Source organism: Phacochoerus africanus, chromosome 3 (genome assembly GCF_016906955.1).
Source record: "Phacochoerus africanus isolate WHEZ1 chromosome 3, ROS_Pafr_v1, whole genome shotgun sequence".
Taxonomy (NCBI): Eukaryota; Metazoa; Chordata; class Mammalia; order Artiodactyla; family Suidae; genus Phacochoerus; species Phacochoerus africanus.
The window spans coordinates 146,132,547-146,149,092 of NC_062546.1; positions in this window are offsets into that span (position 1 = coordinate 146,132,547).

Consider the following 16,546-nt stretch of genomic DNA (forward strand, 5'->3'; position numbering starts at 1 on the left):
TTTCATGGTTCTGTAGGTCAGAGGTCTGGATGTGGCATGACTGAGTTCTGAGTTCAAGGCATCACAGGCTGAAAGCAAGGTTTCAGGCTATGTTTCACTGGCCAGTGAGAAAGGTACAAGGATTTAAACTTTGGAGTTCCTGTCGTGGCTCAGTGGTTAACAAATCCAACTAGGAACCATGAGGTTGCAGGTTCGATCCCTGGCCTTGCTCAGTGGGTTAAGGATCCGGCGTTGCCGTGAGCTGTGGTGTAGGTTGCAGACGTGGCTCTGGTGTAGACCAGCAGCTGTAGCTCGGATTAGACCCCTAGCCTGGGAACCTCCATGTGCCGCGGGTGTGGCCCTAGAAAAATGCAAAAAAAAAAAGACCAAAAAAAACCCACCAAAACTTGTAGCTGGCAGGTGGGTCCCTGGTAAGTGTCTCAGGAAGATCATGTGAACTGTAGGTTTTATTTACAAGGGGAATGGACTTAATGACATGCAAGGCATTTGTTCTGATGACTCTGACAGGTGGTTACACCTTGCTTCATTGGCCAGATACTTGCAAAATCTTAGGGGCTTCCAAATGCACAAGCTTGTCCAAACTTTGTTCTCCTCCTGTAACAAGGATCCAGGTAAGATGAGGTGGTGAGGTTGGAAAACCAGGGAGAAGTGGATCCTTAGTAGCATGACCAGGAAGTGGGGTTAAACCGCAGGACTCAGGGTGAGCCTTTTGCTCTCTAGTCTTTGCGTTTACAGGGGGTCCCTGAGGAGGTGTGGTCATGCTGAACAGAGGTTTCAGGCTTTACACCTCTGGAAGTGGAGGATGCCAGAAGGGGCCAGGGAAGGCTGAACCTGTTTATTTATTGCGGGAAATTGATATTTACATTAAAAAATGCTTTATGGGAATGCTGTTCAAATAGGATTGATCTGAAAGGCAACCCTTTAAAAGGTGAGGATGGCACTTACTAAAATATTTTGAAGAATGCTAATGTGTCACAGACCCAGGAGAGTGAGGAACCCAACCTTCTGCAGTAAGGTTTAAAAAATTACAAAAGTCAGAGTTCCCATTGTGGAGCAGCGGAAACGAATCCTACTAGGAAACGTGAGGTTGTGGGTTCGATCCCTGGCCTCGCTCAGTGAGTTAAGGATCTGATATTGCCATGAGCTGTGGTGTAGGATTCAGATGCAGCTCAGATCTGGCATTGCTGTGGTGTAGGCCGGCAGCTACAGCTCCGATTAGACCCCTCGCCTGGGAACCTCCATATACCTCAGGTGCGGCCCTCAAAAGAAAAAAACCAAACCAAAAAACAAAAAAAAGTTAAATATATATAAAAATATAAAACATACCAAATAATGATAATAAATTTAATAAACAGAATCTATGAGATGGGAGTGACTGTGAAAATGCGTTAATTTCCAAAGCTCTATTACGCGTGTTAAAGTACTTAAAGATGTTGCTAAACTTAAAACTTCAAGTGTCCACACTCTTCCTTTTCAAAAAGGCAAGGTTCCTAAATTTGCTCTTCTTTTCCATGAAGATAAATGGCCGTTAGCAGGGTGCTACTTATTCAGTAGTTGAGAAAAAATAAGTTCCCTTAATCTATCCCTTGAATGTAAAGTGACATTTTAACGATGTGAGAGAAACAGCCTTTGAAAAGCAATTTGTACTATAGGAAGAGCATTTTGAAAACAGGTATTTAGAAGTATTTCCATCATCCCGTGTTTTTTTTTTTTTTTTAATAAAAAACAACACCAAGTGTATTATCTATGAAAACCCTTTTATCTACAGCCTTTAAAAACTTGGAAAAGAATTTTGGATCTCTTCAAAAATCTTCCAATCAAAGTATTTTAGAAAAGAGGGGACATCTGAACCCTTTGTTAAAATTGTAAAATGCATCAGATTCTAATAATCCTGCAAGAATAAATTACTGACTTCAGGGAATAGAGAAATTTACCAGCTGAATTTCAGTAAAGACCTTTACATAGTAGGTGAATGGGGTTGAAAAAATTTCTGTGATTTTCTAAGTGTCCCCAGCACTGCCCTTCCCTGTCCAGAGCCAGCAACTGTCCTGAGACCAGCCACATGGTTCAAAAGCAAGTAGTATACCTAGAGCTGGCCCTTCAAATCCAATTTTACCACCAAGGGTTAAACTAAGGTTGTAAAAGATAATGATGGAGCAGTAAAAAGATCTATAGCTGCCAGGGGTTGGGGGGAGGGTGGAGAGAGGAGTAGGGAATTCTTAGGGCAATGAAATTACTCTGTATGATACTGTAAGGGTGGATTTGTATCCTTATGCATTTATCAAAGCCCATAGAATGTGCAACACAAAGAGTGAGCCCTAATGCAAACTAGGGACCTTAGTGAATAATAGGTTATCAATATTGGCTCATCATTTTATAAAAAATGTACCACACTAATTAATTGGGGAAACTGGCAAGGGGAGGGTTTTGAGCAGGTATATGAGAACTCTTTGTCCTTTCTTCTCAATTTTTCTGTAAACCTAAAACTGCCCCTCAAAATAAAGTCTATTAATTTTTTTAAATGAAGCATATTTAATTATAGTCCCCTTAGAAAAAATATTTTCTTTGCATTTTGAAGTGAGGGCAAAGAATTTTGTACCATTAATAAATAAAACATTAGGAGTTCCCATCATGGCACAGTGGTTAACAAATCCAACTAGGAACCATAAGGTTGCAGGTTCAGTCCCTGGCAGTGCTCAGTGGGTTAAGGATCCAGCGTTGCCGTGAGCTGTGGCGTAGGTCACAGATGCAGCTTGGATCCTGAGTTGCTGTGGTTCTGGCGTAGGCTGGCAGCTACAGCTCTGATTGGACCCCTAGCCTGGGAACCTCCATATGCTGTGGGAGTGGCCCTAGAAAAGGCAAAAAGACAAAAAAAATATATATATATATATATAAATAAAACATTAAAAAATCCCATTTCTAACTCATTTGCTTGAATTTGTATTTTTGTGTATGTTTAATCACATTCGTACACAATGGATTATTACAGTAATACATGATTATAATCTATAAATAAATCATTATCAATCTATCAGGGCTGGGGTTATGGGGATGTCGAGTTGCAGAGTTAAACATTTTTATTGGAGTTCCTGCTGTGGCACAGTGGGTTAAGAATCTGATTGCAGTGGCTTAGGTTGCTGTGTAGGCATAGGTTCCATCCCAGCCTGGTGCAGTAGGTTAAAGGGTACGGCGTTGCCACAGGTGAGGCTGGAATTCAATCCCTGGCCAGGGAACTTCCATTATTCTTGGGTACAGCCATAAAAAAACCCAAAAAAACCTTCTAGGGAGTTCCCATTATGGTGCAGTGGAAACAAATTCAACTAGGAACCTTGAGGTAGTGGGTTCAATCCCTGGCCTCGCTCAGTGGGTTAAGGATCTGGCATTGCTATGAGCTGTGGTGTAGGTCGCAGATGCAGCTTGGATTCCCCCGTTGCTGTGGCTGCGGTGTAGGCCGGCAGCAACAGCTCCAATATGACCCCTAGCCTGGGGACCTCCATATGCCACAGGTGCAGCCCTGAAAAGAAAAAAAAAAATTTTTTTTTTTAAATTAATACTGTGCATGTTCAAAATGCTTGTTGCTCTCTGGACCAATGCTTTCCAAGAGAGAAATTCAGCTTCACATGGCTCAATGAATCCCTCCTGGAGGCTTGAGAATCACTCTTGGAGGCTGGGGCCGGAGGATGATTTACTGAAGCTGCCTTCCTAGGACCCCGGGCGGCACCAGCCAGGGCCTGCAGTAAGGGTGTTCCACAGAGCAGCAGTCAGGGTTAGGGGCTGAGGGACTTGGTTTATGACGAGAGCATAGAAGAACCGAATATTCATGACCTGACCAAGTGACAGGCAGGCCGGGGATGTGGGTATGGAGCCCTGGAAGGTCCGCTGACAGGAGGGGAAGAGGAGATGGGCTTAAACAGGCTATTAATTAGTGAGGTAGGTAATGGTGGGCACGCGGAGGCCTGACAAAGCTTTAAAATGGATACATTTTGTCAGCAAGTTCAGTTCTGGCAGCACAGTGCAGCCCGTTAAACCTGTAGTCATGGCTTGGTATCAAGGGTCACTGGAGCACCGAACCTCTGCAGGCTGGACTACAGAGATTGGACTCAGGGGGACTGGTGAGGCCAGGGAGGGCTGAGGGCTCAGGGGAGTGGGCCAGGCTAGCGGGCAAGCCCAGCCGCCCAGGGAAGAAGGAAGCAGCTCCCGTTTCCTTATTTCCCAGCCTCTGCAGAGAGATTGCTCCTGGGCCGTCCACCAACTGGAGAAAACCCCCAATGCAGCCTCTCCCTAATCCCTGTAGCCTCTGAGATGGTGCTGTCAGGTACAGCAGTGACTGCGTGTGTCTATTGACAGCAGAACTCTTTCGTTCCACGAGATGATACAGAGCACCAAACATGTAAAGCCAACCATGGCAGAGCTGCCCTGGTGGGAAGGCAGGAGGGCCGCAGGTGGGGACCATGCTTGGCTTCCAAAGTGGACCCCCAGGTGAAATTTGAGAACCACTGTCTGGAGAAGCAAGACCAAGGCCCTTAGAGTGGCATTCAGGGACTCCTGTAACATTCCAATTTTATTCTCCAGTCTTGTCCTTGGCCACTCCTTGCTTTTATGTTTTGTGCCGCCAAAATAGAGACCTGCTTCCACACATCTGAGCTGTTTATGCCTCTGTACTTTTGCTCATGCTATGCATTTTGCTTGGAATGCCTTTCCATGGGCTGCCTCTGGCCCAGTCTATAGCATTCACCTGTGATAGCATCTCCTCTGATAAAGCCTCTGGGCTCTCCTAATGCCCTACATCTGAGCAGTTACCTCTCTCTGCTGAAATTCTTCCTATATCTGTTATCCCTTCTAAGCTATAAACTTCCCGAGGGCAGGAATCTTTTGAATCTGGGTCCTCCTTTCCCATTCCCAGCACCTGGCATAAATGATACAATTGTTTAAACATTATCAGCCATCAGTTGAGAATGCAGAGGATCCCTTCTGGGAAGAGCATTGGAGAAGAGAGGCTGTGTCATAAAGAAGGGAGGGGCCCGGTAGCTGAAAGCAGTGGGGAGAGGAGCTGAGGAACGAGGGGCCCAAGAGAAAACCACTGAGCCCTGCGGATTTTTGTAAAGAGAAAGTTCACATCAGGTCTTGGCGCTTACCTACCTGGTATGACTGCTGCCAATTAAACCTCGTAATAAGGAAGATGCCCTCTGGTCTGCAATAGAAGGGCCTTTCCCAGAGTTCTGGAGGCTTCTGATTATTTTCCTGAGATGCTGTAGTCCTCCAGGGATTCTAACCAGCATAATGGACCTTGAAAAGGGAGACAACTGAGCTAGAAAAGTTCGTTTAAGTCCCTGGGGGTTGACGATGGCTTGGTTAAGGACGCCTTCAGATCTGTCTGAAGGAAGAAATCTCTTACTGGAATTGTGCTCGTGGTGAGGGAGGGGAGAGGGAAGAGGCATTGGATTTTGTATTACTGAGAACCAGATGGATCCCAGGCTTTGCTTGAAGACATGGAACCATCTCTCCACCTTGGCATTCTCCACGTACACGGTGAGCGAGCAGAGCCCCCACCCCCTTCCCTGTATCCCAGGCCCTCTGCAAGAACACATGGGACCAGTGCTGCCCCTTGAGATAATCCCCAGACAGCTCTAAATATAGGGCCCGATTTAGAGTAAGAATGCAATGAAAATTAGCTAACATTGTTACGAACACATAAGCCAGGTGGAAAAGTTTGAGGCTAAAACGGCCGCTGAATGACCACAAGGCAAGATAGCATGAAGCTGACCCATGGCTCAGCAGCATCAGCATTACGTGGGAGCTTGTGAGCCATGCAGAGTTTGGGGTCCAACCCCAGGCCTACTGAGGGTGACCTGCAGTGTAACAAGAGCCCCCGGTGTTTCCTGGGCCTGTTAAAATTTAGGAAGCAGAGTTCCCGTCGTGGCGCAGTGGTTAACGAATCCGACTAGGAACCATGAGGTTGTGGGTTCGGTCCCTGCCCTTGCTCAGTGGGTTAACGATCCGGCGTTGCCGTGAGCTGTGGTGTAGGTTGCAGACCCGGCTCAGATCCCGTGTTGCTGTGGCTCTGGTGTAGGCTGGTGGCTACAGCTCCGATTTGACCCCTAGCCTGGGAACCTCCATATGCCGCGGGAGCGGCCCAAGGAATAGCAAAAAGACAAAAAAAAAAAAAAAATTCAGGAAGCAAGAATGGAGAAGGATGGACCTATCTACCATTTAACGCTTACGTCACTTTTTGGGTGGGTCTCCCCCTGCTTTCCTCAGCTATAAAACCGTGGCTCTTGGGGCCCAGGTGGTGGGTAAATGACATCATACGGGCCGAATGCCCAAGATGGTGCCTGCGTGTGGTAAGTGCCCTTAGGGTTTGCTGCCTCTGCTCCCAAAGCCTTGCACCCTGGGGCTGTGGTTCAGCAGGAACCAGACCGCCAGGTTCACATTCTGGCTCCCCCGACCTGGAGCAAGTTCTGCCTGTGTGACCTGGACCTGCCTGTGTCACCCGCCTATTCCAAGTCTCAGTGTCCCTTCTGTTAAAATTGGACCAGTAGCTGCCTAACTCTGGGGATGCTGAAGCATTGAGAGAGGTGTGCAGCAAGGGGCCAGGCTGAGGTTGGCACACGGCTTTATCACTAGGCAAGTGTTGATTGGACTCCACGCTTTGGGCTCAAGTGTGTCCCTGACTCACAGGAGCCCCATGCCTCTTGCTGCCCAACCAACAGGTACAGGAACCCGCAAGCTAGAACTCGGGTACCAGGGAGGACAGGACCCAAACCCTTCACGGCAAAGGAGTGAGAGAGCGTTAGCCAGGCCAGGTGAGTATACCAGCCTGACTCCTCCCCAGGTGGCTGACCTGAATAGCCCCCACCAGCCCCTAAGCCCCATGAGGTTGGGCCTTCTCGAAGCTCACTGGCAAATTTGTGGAGTGCTTAGCATTTTCCCGCCACGTGACGAGTACATATACTGGTGTTTTGTGTGGATAAAGGAGAGACGAGTCTTGTAGCTATAGCTAGAGGAAGAATTCAATAAAAAATTAGCTAAAGTTGTTACTAACACATAAGCCAGTTGGAAAAGTTTGAGGCTAAAAGGGCCGCTGAGTGACCACGAGGCAAGATAGCATGAAGCTGACCCATGGCTCAGCAGCATCAGCATCACGTGGGAGCTTGCTGACCAAAGGGGAGATCCATCCCTGTCTGTCTGTCGTGAGCTCACTGCCCTGTGTCTTAGGACTGAAGGAAAGAAACAACTATGTTACCCATCTCCTCGTTGCCTCTAACTCTGTTTTCACAGTTCCTCTCAGAGACTCTGGTGTCACCACAAGAAGTATGTCCTTTTAAAGTGTAAACAGTCTCCCCAAACCCCAGCTGGCTTCTGTGAGGTTAGTGGAGAACTTTTTTTTTTTTTTTTGTCTTTTTGCCTTTTCTAGGGCCACTCCCACAGCATATGGGGGTTCCCAGGCTAGGGGTCCAATCGGAGCTATGGCCACCGGCCTACGCCAGAGCCACAGCAACTCAGGATCCGAGCCACATCTTCGACCTACACCACAGCTCACGGCAACGCCAGATCCTTACCCACTGAGCAAGGCCAGGGATTGAACCCGCAACCTCATGGTTCCTAGTTGGATTCATTAACCACTGAGCCACGACGGGAACTCCTGAGAACTTCTAATTCACTTTAATTGAATTGGTGGTGGGGATCTCAATGCTCGGAGAAGAATTTTAGAAGTGTGCCATGAAGGTGGCAACAGTTTTTTTTTTTTTTTTTAATATTATTGGAGTACATTTGATTTACAACATTTGTTAGTTTCTGATGGTACAGTAAAGTGGTTCAGTTATATATGTTTTTCAGAGCCTTTTCCATTACAGGTTATTACAAAATAGTAAATGTAGTTGCCTGTGCTGTACAGTAGGTCCTTGTTTATTTTATAGATAGTGGTGTGTACCTGTTCATCACAAACTCCTAATTTATCCCTCCCCGCCTTTCCCTCTCTGAAAACCATAAGTTTGTTTTCAATGTCTGTGAGTCTGTTTGTTTTGTAAATAAGTTCATTTGTGCTATTTTTTAGATTCGACATACAGGTGATATACTACATTTGTCTTTCTCCGATTGACTGACTTCACTTAGTATGATAATTAGTTCCATCCATGTTGCTGCAAATGCATCCATGCTGCCATTCTTTTTTATGGCTGAGTAGTATTCTGCTGTACTATGTACCACTTCATCTTTATCCATTCATCTGTTAATGGACACTTAGGTTGCTTCTGTGTCTTGGCTGTTGCAAATAGTGCTGCTGTGAATATACGGGTGCTTATATCTTTTCAAATTAGCATATTCTCTAGAGAGATGCCCAGGAATGGGATTGCTGGGTTATATGGTAACTCTATTTTTAGTTTTCAAGGAACCTCCACACTGTTCTCCATAGTGGCCTCACCAAGTTACATTCCCACCAACGGGGCAGGAGGGTTGCCTTTTCTCCATGCCCTCTCCAGCATTTATTATTTATGGTCTTTTTGATGATGGCCATTCTGACTGGTGTGAGGTGACACTTCATTGTGGTTTTGATTTGCATGTCTCCAATAATTAGTGATGTTATGCATCTTTCCACATGCCTCTTGGCTATCTGTATGTCTTCTTTGGAGAAATGGCTCTTTAAATCTTCTGAAGGTGGGCACAGTTCTGATTCCAAGTCTAGAAGGGACCATTGACGAGTCAAGGGAGTGAGCCTTGTGGAAGCTGGGACTTCTCTTCGCACCAGCTCCACGGGCCCCCTCCTAAAATGGCAGCATCTGCCCAGAAAAGGGCCTCGAGTGGGGCAGACTGGCTGGAATCCTGGTGCTGCTACTTCCTTGTTTCCTATGATGTTAGGCTAATTATTTTTTTCTCCTGAAAATTGATTGGCTTGCCTGCAAAATGAAGATGATAAAACCTCCTTGCGTAACATTGTCATGGGAATTAAAGTTAAAAGGGAACATGCTGGAGTTTCCGTCTTGGCTCAGTGGACGTGAATCTGACTAGCATGCATGAGGATGCAGGTTTAATCCCTGGCCTCACCCAGTGGGTTAAGGATCCAAGTGACTTTTGGTATAGGTCGAAGACGCGGCTGGGATCCCACGTTGCTATGGTGAAGGCCGGTGGCTGCAGCTCCAATTGGACCCCTATCCTAGGAACCTCCATATGCCATGGGTATGGCCCAAAAAAGACGAAAGATTAAAAAAAAAAAGGAACATGCTTTGGAGAGTTTCCACTGTGGTGCAGTGGATTAAGGATCTTGTCACATCTGTAGTGGAGTTCTCAGTTGCGGCTTGGATTCAATTCCTGGACCAGGAACTTCCAAATGCCATGGGTGCAGCCAAAAAAAAAAAAAAAAAAATCATGCTTTGTAAGTATCCAAAGTGGGACTTCAGAGAGTATGAATCCCCAGGATGCTGTTAGGAGGCCAGCCTGGTGGCAATGTCCCTGACCTGGTGGCATGTAGATGACCTCCCTCCTTAAAGGCCATGTGCTAGGCGCTTAATGAGTGGTACGTCATTTCTATGTTATATCTGTTTAAGATAGGCTCTCCAGATTTAGCTAAGAAAGTTTGTGTCACAGGGCCCAGGTGAGAATTATGGAGTTAGAGATAAAGGAAACAGTCAAGATTCAATTTGTGAATCACTGGGTTTATTGCACACAATCAGCATGAAACACAGGCTGGTCAAAGTAAGGAGAAAAAAAGGGCGGGGAAGGATCCACTCCTGGGAGAAGTTTGGGAGGAAAGCGTCTCATCACAGGTAGCGGTCTCTGGTCCAGCAGGAAGTCTTGGGGCAAGACAGGTGGGAGCAGGATGTGCCCTCTGCTCTGACTGAGCCTCCAGCAGCATCTCAGGAGCAGCTGTCAGCAGCATGGATCCTGGTTCCCCAGCCAGAGCCTTCAGGTCCCAGGACTCAGTGGCTTAAGGAATGACCAGAAAGGAGTAAGGGCTGTACCCCTGGGGGTCTTGTCTTTATAGTCACTCCTTTTGTTCCAGTGAAGTTTTTCCGAGGACATAACCAAACAATTTCCTTATCTAAAGTACACTCTTAATTTATCGCGCTAAGACACCCCAGTCCTATTCCGGGTGTTTCAAAACAACTACCACGGAAGTTCACATTGGCCATTGTGACTCCATCTTGAATTACTTAACCCAGCTTAAATCCTACACATGTCACCCCAGATGAATGGGAATCGTGACACGAAAGAAATCATACCATAACACAGGGTCTGAGATCCTGCATGCAATATACTTTTACTAAAAATTTATTTGTTGTTTATCTGAAATTCAAACTTAATTGGATATGTAGTACCTTATCTGGCAACTTGTGTTTAAGAGCCTCAGGTCACAGGAAGTTGAGTTACAAAGCTAAAACTTTTTTTTTGTCTTTTTTTAGGGCCGCACCCGAGGCATATGGAGGTTCCCAGGCTAGGGGTCTAATCAGAGCTACAGCTGCTGGCCTACACCACAGCCACAGCAACGTGAGATCCGAGCCGCATCTGCAACCTACACCACAGCTCACGGCAATGCTGGATCCTTAACCCACTGAGCGAGGCCAGGGATCGAACCTGCAACCTCATGGTTCCTAGTCAGAATTGTTTCTGCTGCACCACAATGGGAACTCCTAAAGCTAAAACTATTACAGCCAATGCCACGAGAGGGATTTCCCCTTAGAAAAAAAACTGTGTGGGCTTCTTTTCTCCCAGAAGTCACTGGGGTTATTTTGGAGCTGACCTTAGATGAGAAGCCAGAAGAGGGGAAGTGGCAGAAGGTGATGAAAGATCAAGGAAAAGATGAGCAAGATCTCCTGAGGAACAAATGAAGTCAACCTTAGACCCTTTCAGGGCCTAGGGGTTCAAGAGATTAAGGACAGAACGAGCCCTGTGGGGGAAAGATGAAGAGGAGCTTGGCAAGCTCGGGGTGAGGTGGTGAGCTGCACCTTCGATGCCCTGCGGGCGGGAGGATGGTTTTGGTAACTGAGGTAAAGGTTTGGGTGTTTTGTGTCTCAATCCTGACCTTCTCAGCATAATTGTTATTTACCCAGAATGTTCGGAGGAGAAGATTAGCAGGTCTCTTTCTTCATTTTCTCTCCTTTTTAGCTCAAAGGTGATTCGAGAGCTTTCTCCCTCCTGTTGGTGTGAGAAAAGATAGAATGTGGGAGATGAACCATGGCCACCTACACGCTGTTTTTGTCTTTTTAGGGCCACACCTGAGGCATATGGAGGTTCCCAGGCTAGGGGTCAAATCGGAGCTGTAGCTGCTGGCCTACACCACAGCCACAGCAATGCCAGATCTGAGCCATGTCTGCAACCTACACCACAGCTCACAGCAACACTGGTTCCTTAAGCCACTGAGCAAGGCCAGGGATAGAAACTGCATCCTTAGGGATACTAGTCAGATTTGTTTCTGCTGAGCCATGACAGGAACTCCAGAAAAACTTTATTCTGGGATAACGACTTTCCTTCTTTTTGGTTAAAAAAAAAATTTTTTGGGGGGGGAGTTCCCATTGTGTTGCCATGTGTTGCCATGACCTACGGTGTAGGGCACAGATGCGGCTCGGATCCCGTGTTGCTATGGTTGTGGTGTAGGTTGGCAGCTCCAATTCAACCCCTAGCCTGGGAACTTCCACAGGCTGCTGGTGCAGCCCTAAAAAGCAAAAAAAAATAAAAGTTTTTTTTTTTTTCATAAACTGAGGTCATAATCAATGATTTAAAAACTGTTCATAGCAAAATAAGATACTGGCAAACTTACGCCAGTCCCTAAAAAAATTTTTCTTTAAAATATTGCTCTTGGGTTTCCCTCTGTGGTGCAAGCGGATTGGTGGCATCTTGGGAGCACTTGGACATAGGTTCAATCCCCAGCCTGGGCTGTGGGTTAAGTTTCCCACATTGCCAAAGTTGCAGCTTAGGTTCCAACTACACCTTAGATCTGATCCCTGGCCCAGGAACTCCACATGCCGCAGGGCAGCCAAAATAGAAACAAACAGACAAACAAAATATTACTCTTATGTGAAATCCCAAAGTCTGGGAATCACTGATTTGGAACGCCTGCCACCCCAGGTGGCTGTGCCTGAGCCAGAGCTCACACTCAGGCATCCATTGTGGTACCCACAGGGATACCTCTGCACCACAACATTCTTTTCTTTTTCTTTTCTTTTTTTTTTTAGGGTCACACCCGTGGCATATGTAAGTTCCCAGGCTAGGGGTCAAATCTGAGCTGTAGGATTTCCCATTGTGGCTCAGTAGTTAACAAATCCGACTAGGAACCATGAGGTTGTGGGTTCGGTCCCTAGCCTTGCTCAGTGGGTTAAGGATCTGGTGTTGTGGTGAGCTGTGGTGTAGGTTGCAGACTCGGCTCAGAGCCTGTGTTGCTGTGGCTCTGGCATAGGCCAGCGGCTACAGCTCCGATTAGACCCCTAGCCTGGGAATCCCCATATGCCTCGGGTGCGGCCCCAGAAAAGACAAAAAAAAAAAAATCTTGAGCTGTAGCTGCCGGCCAACACCATAACCAAAGCAACACCCAATCTGAGCTGCATCTGTGACCTACACCACTGCTCACCACAATGCCAGATCCTTAACCCACTGAGAAAGGCCAGGGATCGAACCCACATCCTCATGGATACTAGTCATGTTCATTTCCACTGAGCCACAACAGGAACTTCCACAATATCCTTTCATGACATGTAGGAAGGTGATATTGCAAACTCGTTCTGACCACATGGATTCTAGGGTAGAATAAATCTTACCTTCTTCCACTGGTGTCCTTATTCTACCACAGAAATTGATAAGGAAAATCCAACGTGCAATTTTGGCAGCAACAAAACACTACCAGCTCTATATTTTGAGAGTTTTGTGTACAAAGCAGCTGAAATATATTCCCCATCGGAACCTGTTTTTAATTAGCACTGTTGCTTTCTAATTTAGTTGTATTAAATTAAATGGAACAAATGTGTATTTGAATATGAACTGGACAAATGTGGAATGAAGGGCTGTGGGAAATCTCAGGGTAGATCAGAGGCGGCCTCTGCCTTCAAAAAGTCATATTCGTACAGGGCATTAAGACAAGAAAACGACCCACTGTGATAAAGAGAGGACAATAGGGGAGAGGCATGAAATGATTCCGTCTCAGGTAGAGAGTGGGGAAAAGGCAGCCATTCATAGGAGGCAGAGGTCACAGTTGATAGGGGACCAGCGGAACCATTATGAGGAAGGTGACATCTAGATGGACCGAGCTATGGGCAGCAACTGTGTAAATACCCTAGTATCAGGATGCCCATGCTCAGTGCTCAATAAATGCCTGAAAAATTAATTCAATAAATGGTCATTGTTGTGGGTGTGCTAATTAAAATAAAGAATTGCTAAGCACTGTGTTTTTTTCTTGGACTTAAAGCATTTGGGGAAAGCTCTTAGTTTAAGCAAGTTTTTATGATGCTTTCTCACGCTTTAATTCAGTGGCTGCAGTACTTATTTGTCAACACAAGAGGGCACTGCTGCCTAGTTTATGTAAAATAGTAGCCTTTCTCTAGGTTTGCACAGTTCTTCTCAAATTATGGTGTAGTATATCATGCCATTTGGTCACCCTTCCCCAACATAGTCCACCAGCCAAAAACTTCTTATCACAGGCACTAAAATGATTATCGATGGTGCATTATTTTCTGAAAAGGATTTCTCTGAAGTTACATGATTAGTGGGAAGAAATACGTAACATTTAAAATGTTTTATAAACAAATACCCTAGACCCATCTGGAATGTGCTTCAGAGCCCTAAATAAATCCAGAGTTTCCACGTAATGGGAGCTTTGCTTATAAAAATGCCTCAGGATCCTGTAATGTGGGCAACAAACCTGAGATAACAGTCATTTCTAGGTGCCTGACTCTTCATGAGGATCGAAGTCTAGGAGAGATGTTCGTTGAGTCCAGGCCTTTGAACTTAAGACATGCAATTTTGTTTGCAAAGAGCTACAAAGTATAGATTGAGGGAGCCAAAATTCAGGTGTGTCTTGAATAAGAACACCTGGCATTTATAGTAATCAGGGCTTAGCTGGAAAATTAGCAAGTAATTGTGTATATAATTTCAAAGGATTTCTTGCTTTACTAAAGGATTCTTTACAGAAATTCTCCCATAGCAAGCTTCCTAATATTATACATTAAAAAAAAAAAAAAAGAAACACGAATTCCCTAAATCAAATCTACCCACTCTTCTTTGGCAACATCATTTCTGTTAAATAAAACTTGTCCTGTTGGAGTTCCTGCTGTGGTGCATTGGGTTAAGAATCCGGGTTGCTGCGGTGGCACAAGTTTGATCCCCGGCCAGATGCAGTGGTTTAAAAGGATCCGGTATTGCCGTGGCTGTGGCTCAGATTTAAGCCCTGCCCCAGGAACTTCCATTTGCTGTGGGTGTGGCCATAAAAAAATTAAAAAAAAAAAAAAGAATGTGCTGTTATCTAAAAACAGCTCACCTAGACATGGCAGTGTATAGGTAATTTAAATGTGGGAGTTGGTACTGTTAAAATAAACTGAGATCAATGTGTCTTTAGCTACCTGAGAATGAAATAATAGAGCTTAAAGTGCAAGAATATTTGCCTAATTGATGACCACATTCAGTCTATATAAAGAAATCCGAATCTCATCTTAAAACAATCCCTCTGGGATTCCCAGAACTATTTCATTATTTATGATCCTTTTTTGAACATTAAGGCCCTGCTTTCTGCTGTCACCCACGGCCACACTGTCCCATGTCTAAATGCCCGATTTTGTCATCAGCTTTTCCCGTCCTGTGGTTTCATGCTATTCCCTGATGGAAGCAAGGACCAGGCTTTGATTTTTTTGTGACTCACACAGCTTAGCCCAAGGCTACTGGTGGGCTCTTCATTCCCACTTAGAAAAAAAAAAAAAAAACACACAGCCAAGGTTGACTGATAACTAAACAAAGGAACAGAGTGTCCGTGTGGCTCAGCCTGTTGAGGATCCAGTGTTGTCACAGTAGTGGCTTGGGTTCGATTCCTGGCCCTGGAATTTCCATATGCTTCGGGAGTGGCCAGAAAAGGGAAGAAGAACGTGGGTTCTGAATGCTTATGGGTTATGTGTTTGCCTATTTCTGTTGCCTGGTTGTTAAATCTTAATACTCCAGTCAAGAGGTAGGAGGAGTGGTAAGCAGTGTGGACTCAGGTGTCTGGGTTCAAATCCCAGCTCTGTGGCTTCTAGCCGTGCGTTCTCAGGCAAGATTCCTATCCTTTCCATCTCTCAGTTTCTTGACCAGTAACATGATGATGCTGATGTGAAACTTCCCACGTTGGGTTTATTCTTTATAGAGTACACAGACCAGTGTCTGACATATGCTAAATACTGTTAGTGACTCCAAAAAAGAATAATTACATTTATTGAGATGTAGTCAAAGTGTACTTTGATTCATTAAAAGCCAAATCTTTAAACAAATGTATGTAAATATATGCAATGTGAAGAGATAGGAGAGATGGGGTGATGAAAATGTGCTGGAATTAGAGTGGCGATAGTGGTGATGGTTGTGTGGGCTTGTATACTAAAAACCACTGAATCGGATATTTTCAAATAGTGAATTTTATGGTATGTGAATTATATCTCAATTAAAAAATGTAATGGAGAAAAAGGTTCAATGCTGAATAATATGCGTGCATGTGTGATATTCTTTTTATTCATTCTTCCAACGATGGCCATGTAAGTTGTTTCCATATCTTGGCTATTGTAAATAATGCTGCAATGAACATCAGGGTGCATACATCTTTTTGAGTTAGCATTTATTGCTTCAGATGAATTCTGAAAGTAGAACTTTTGGATCATAAGGTAGTTCTATTTTAAAATTTTTGAGGATCCGTCATACTGTTTTCCATAGTGGCTATATCAATTTACATTCCCACTAACAGTGCATGAGGGTGCCCTTTTATCTATGCTCTAACACTTGTTATTCCTTGTCTTTTTTTAAAAATTGAAGTACAGGGGTTTTTTTATAGTTTTTTTTTTTTTCTAGGGTTGCACCCACGGCAAATGGAGGTTCCCAGGCTAGGGATCCAATTGTAGCTATAGCCGCCAGCCTATGCCAGAGGCGCAGCAATGCTGGGTCCGAGCTGCGTCTGTGACCTACACCACTGGATCCTTAACCCACTGGGTGAGGCCAGGGATCGAACCCGCAACCTCATGGTTCCTAGTCAGATTCGTTAACCACTGAGCCACAATGGGAACTCCTAAAATTGAAGTATAGTTGATTTATAATATTGTGGTTTCTGATTACAGCAGAGTGATTCAGATACATATATAATATACATATACAAATACACATATATTTCAGATTCTTTTCCGTTATAAGTTATTACAAGGTATTGAATATAATTCCCTCTGCTATACAGTAAATCCTTGTTGTTTATTTATTTTACACATAGTAGTGTGTATCTGTTTATCCCATACTCTTAATTTCTCTCTCCCCTCTCCCCATAAATTTATTTTCTGTTTGAGAGTCCGTTTTTATTTTGTAAATAAATTCATTTGTATTATTTTTAGATTCCACATGTAAGTGATAC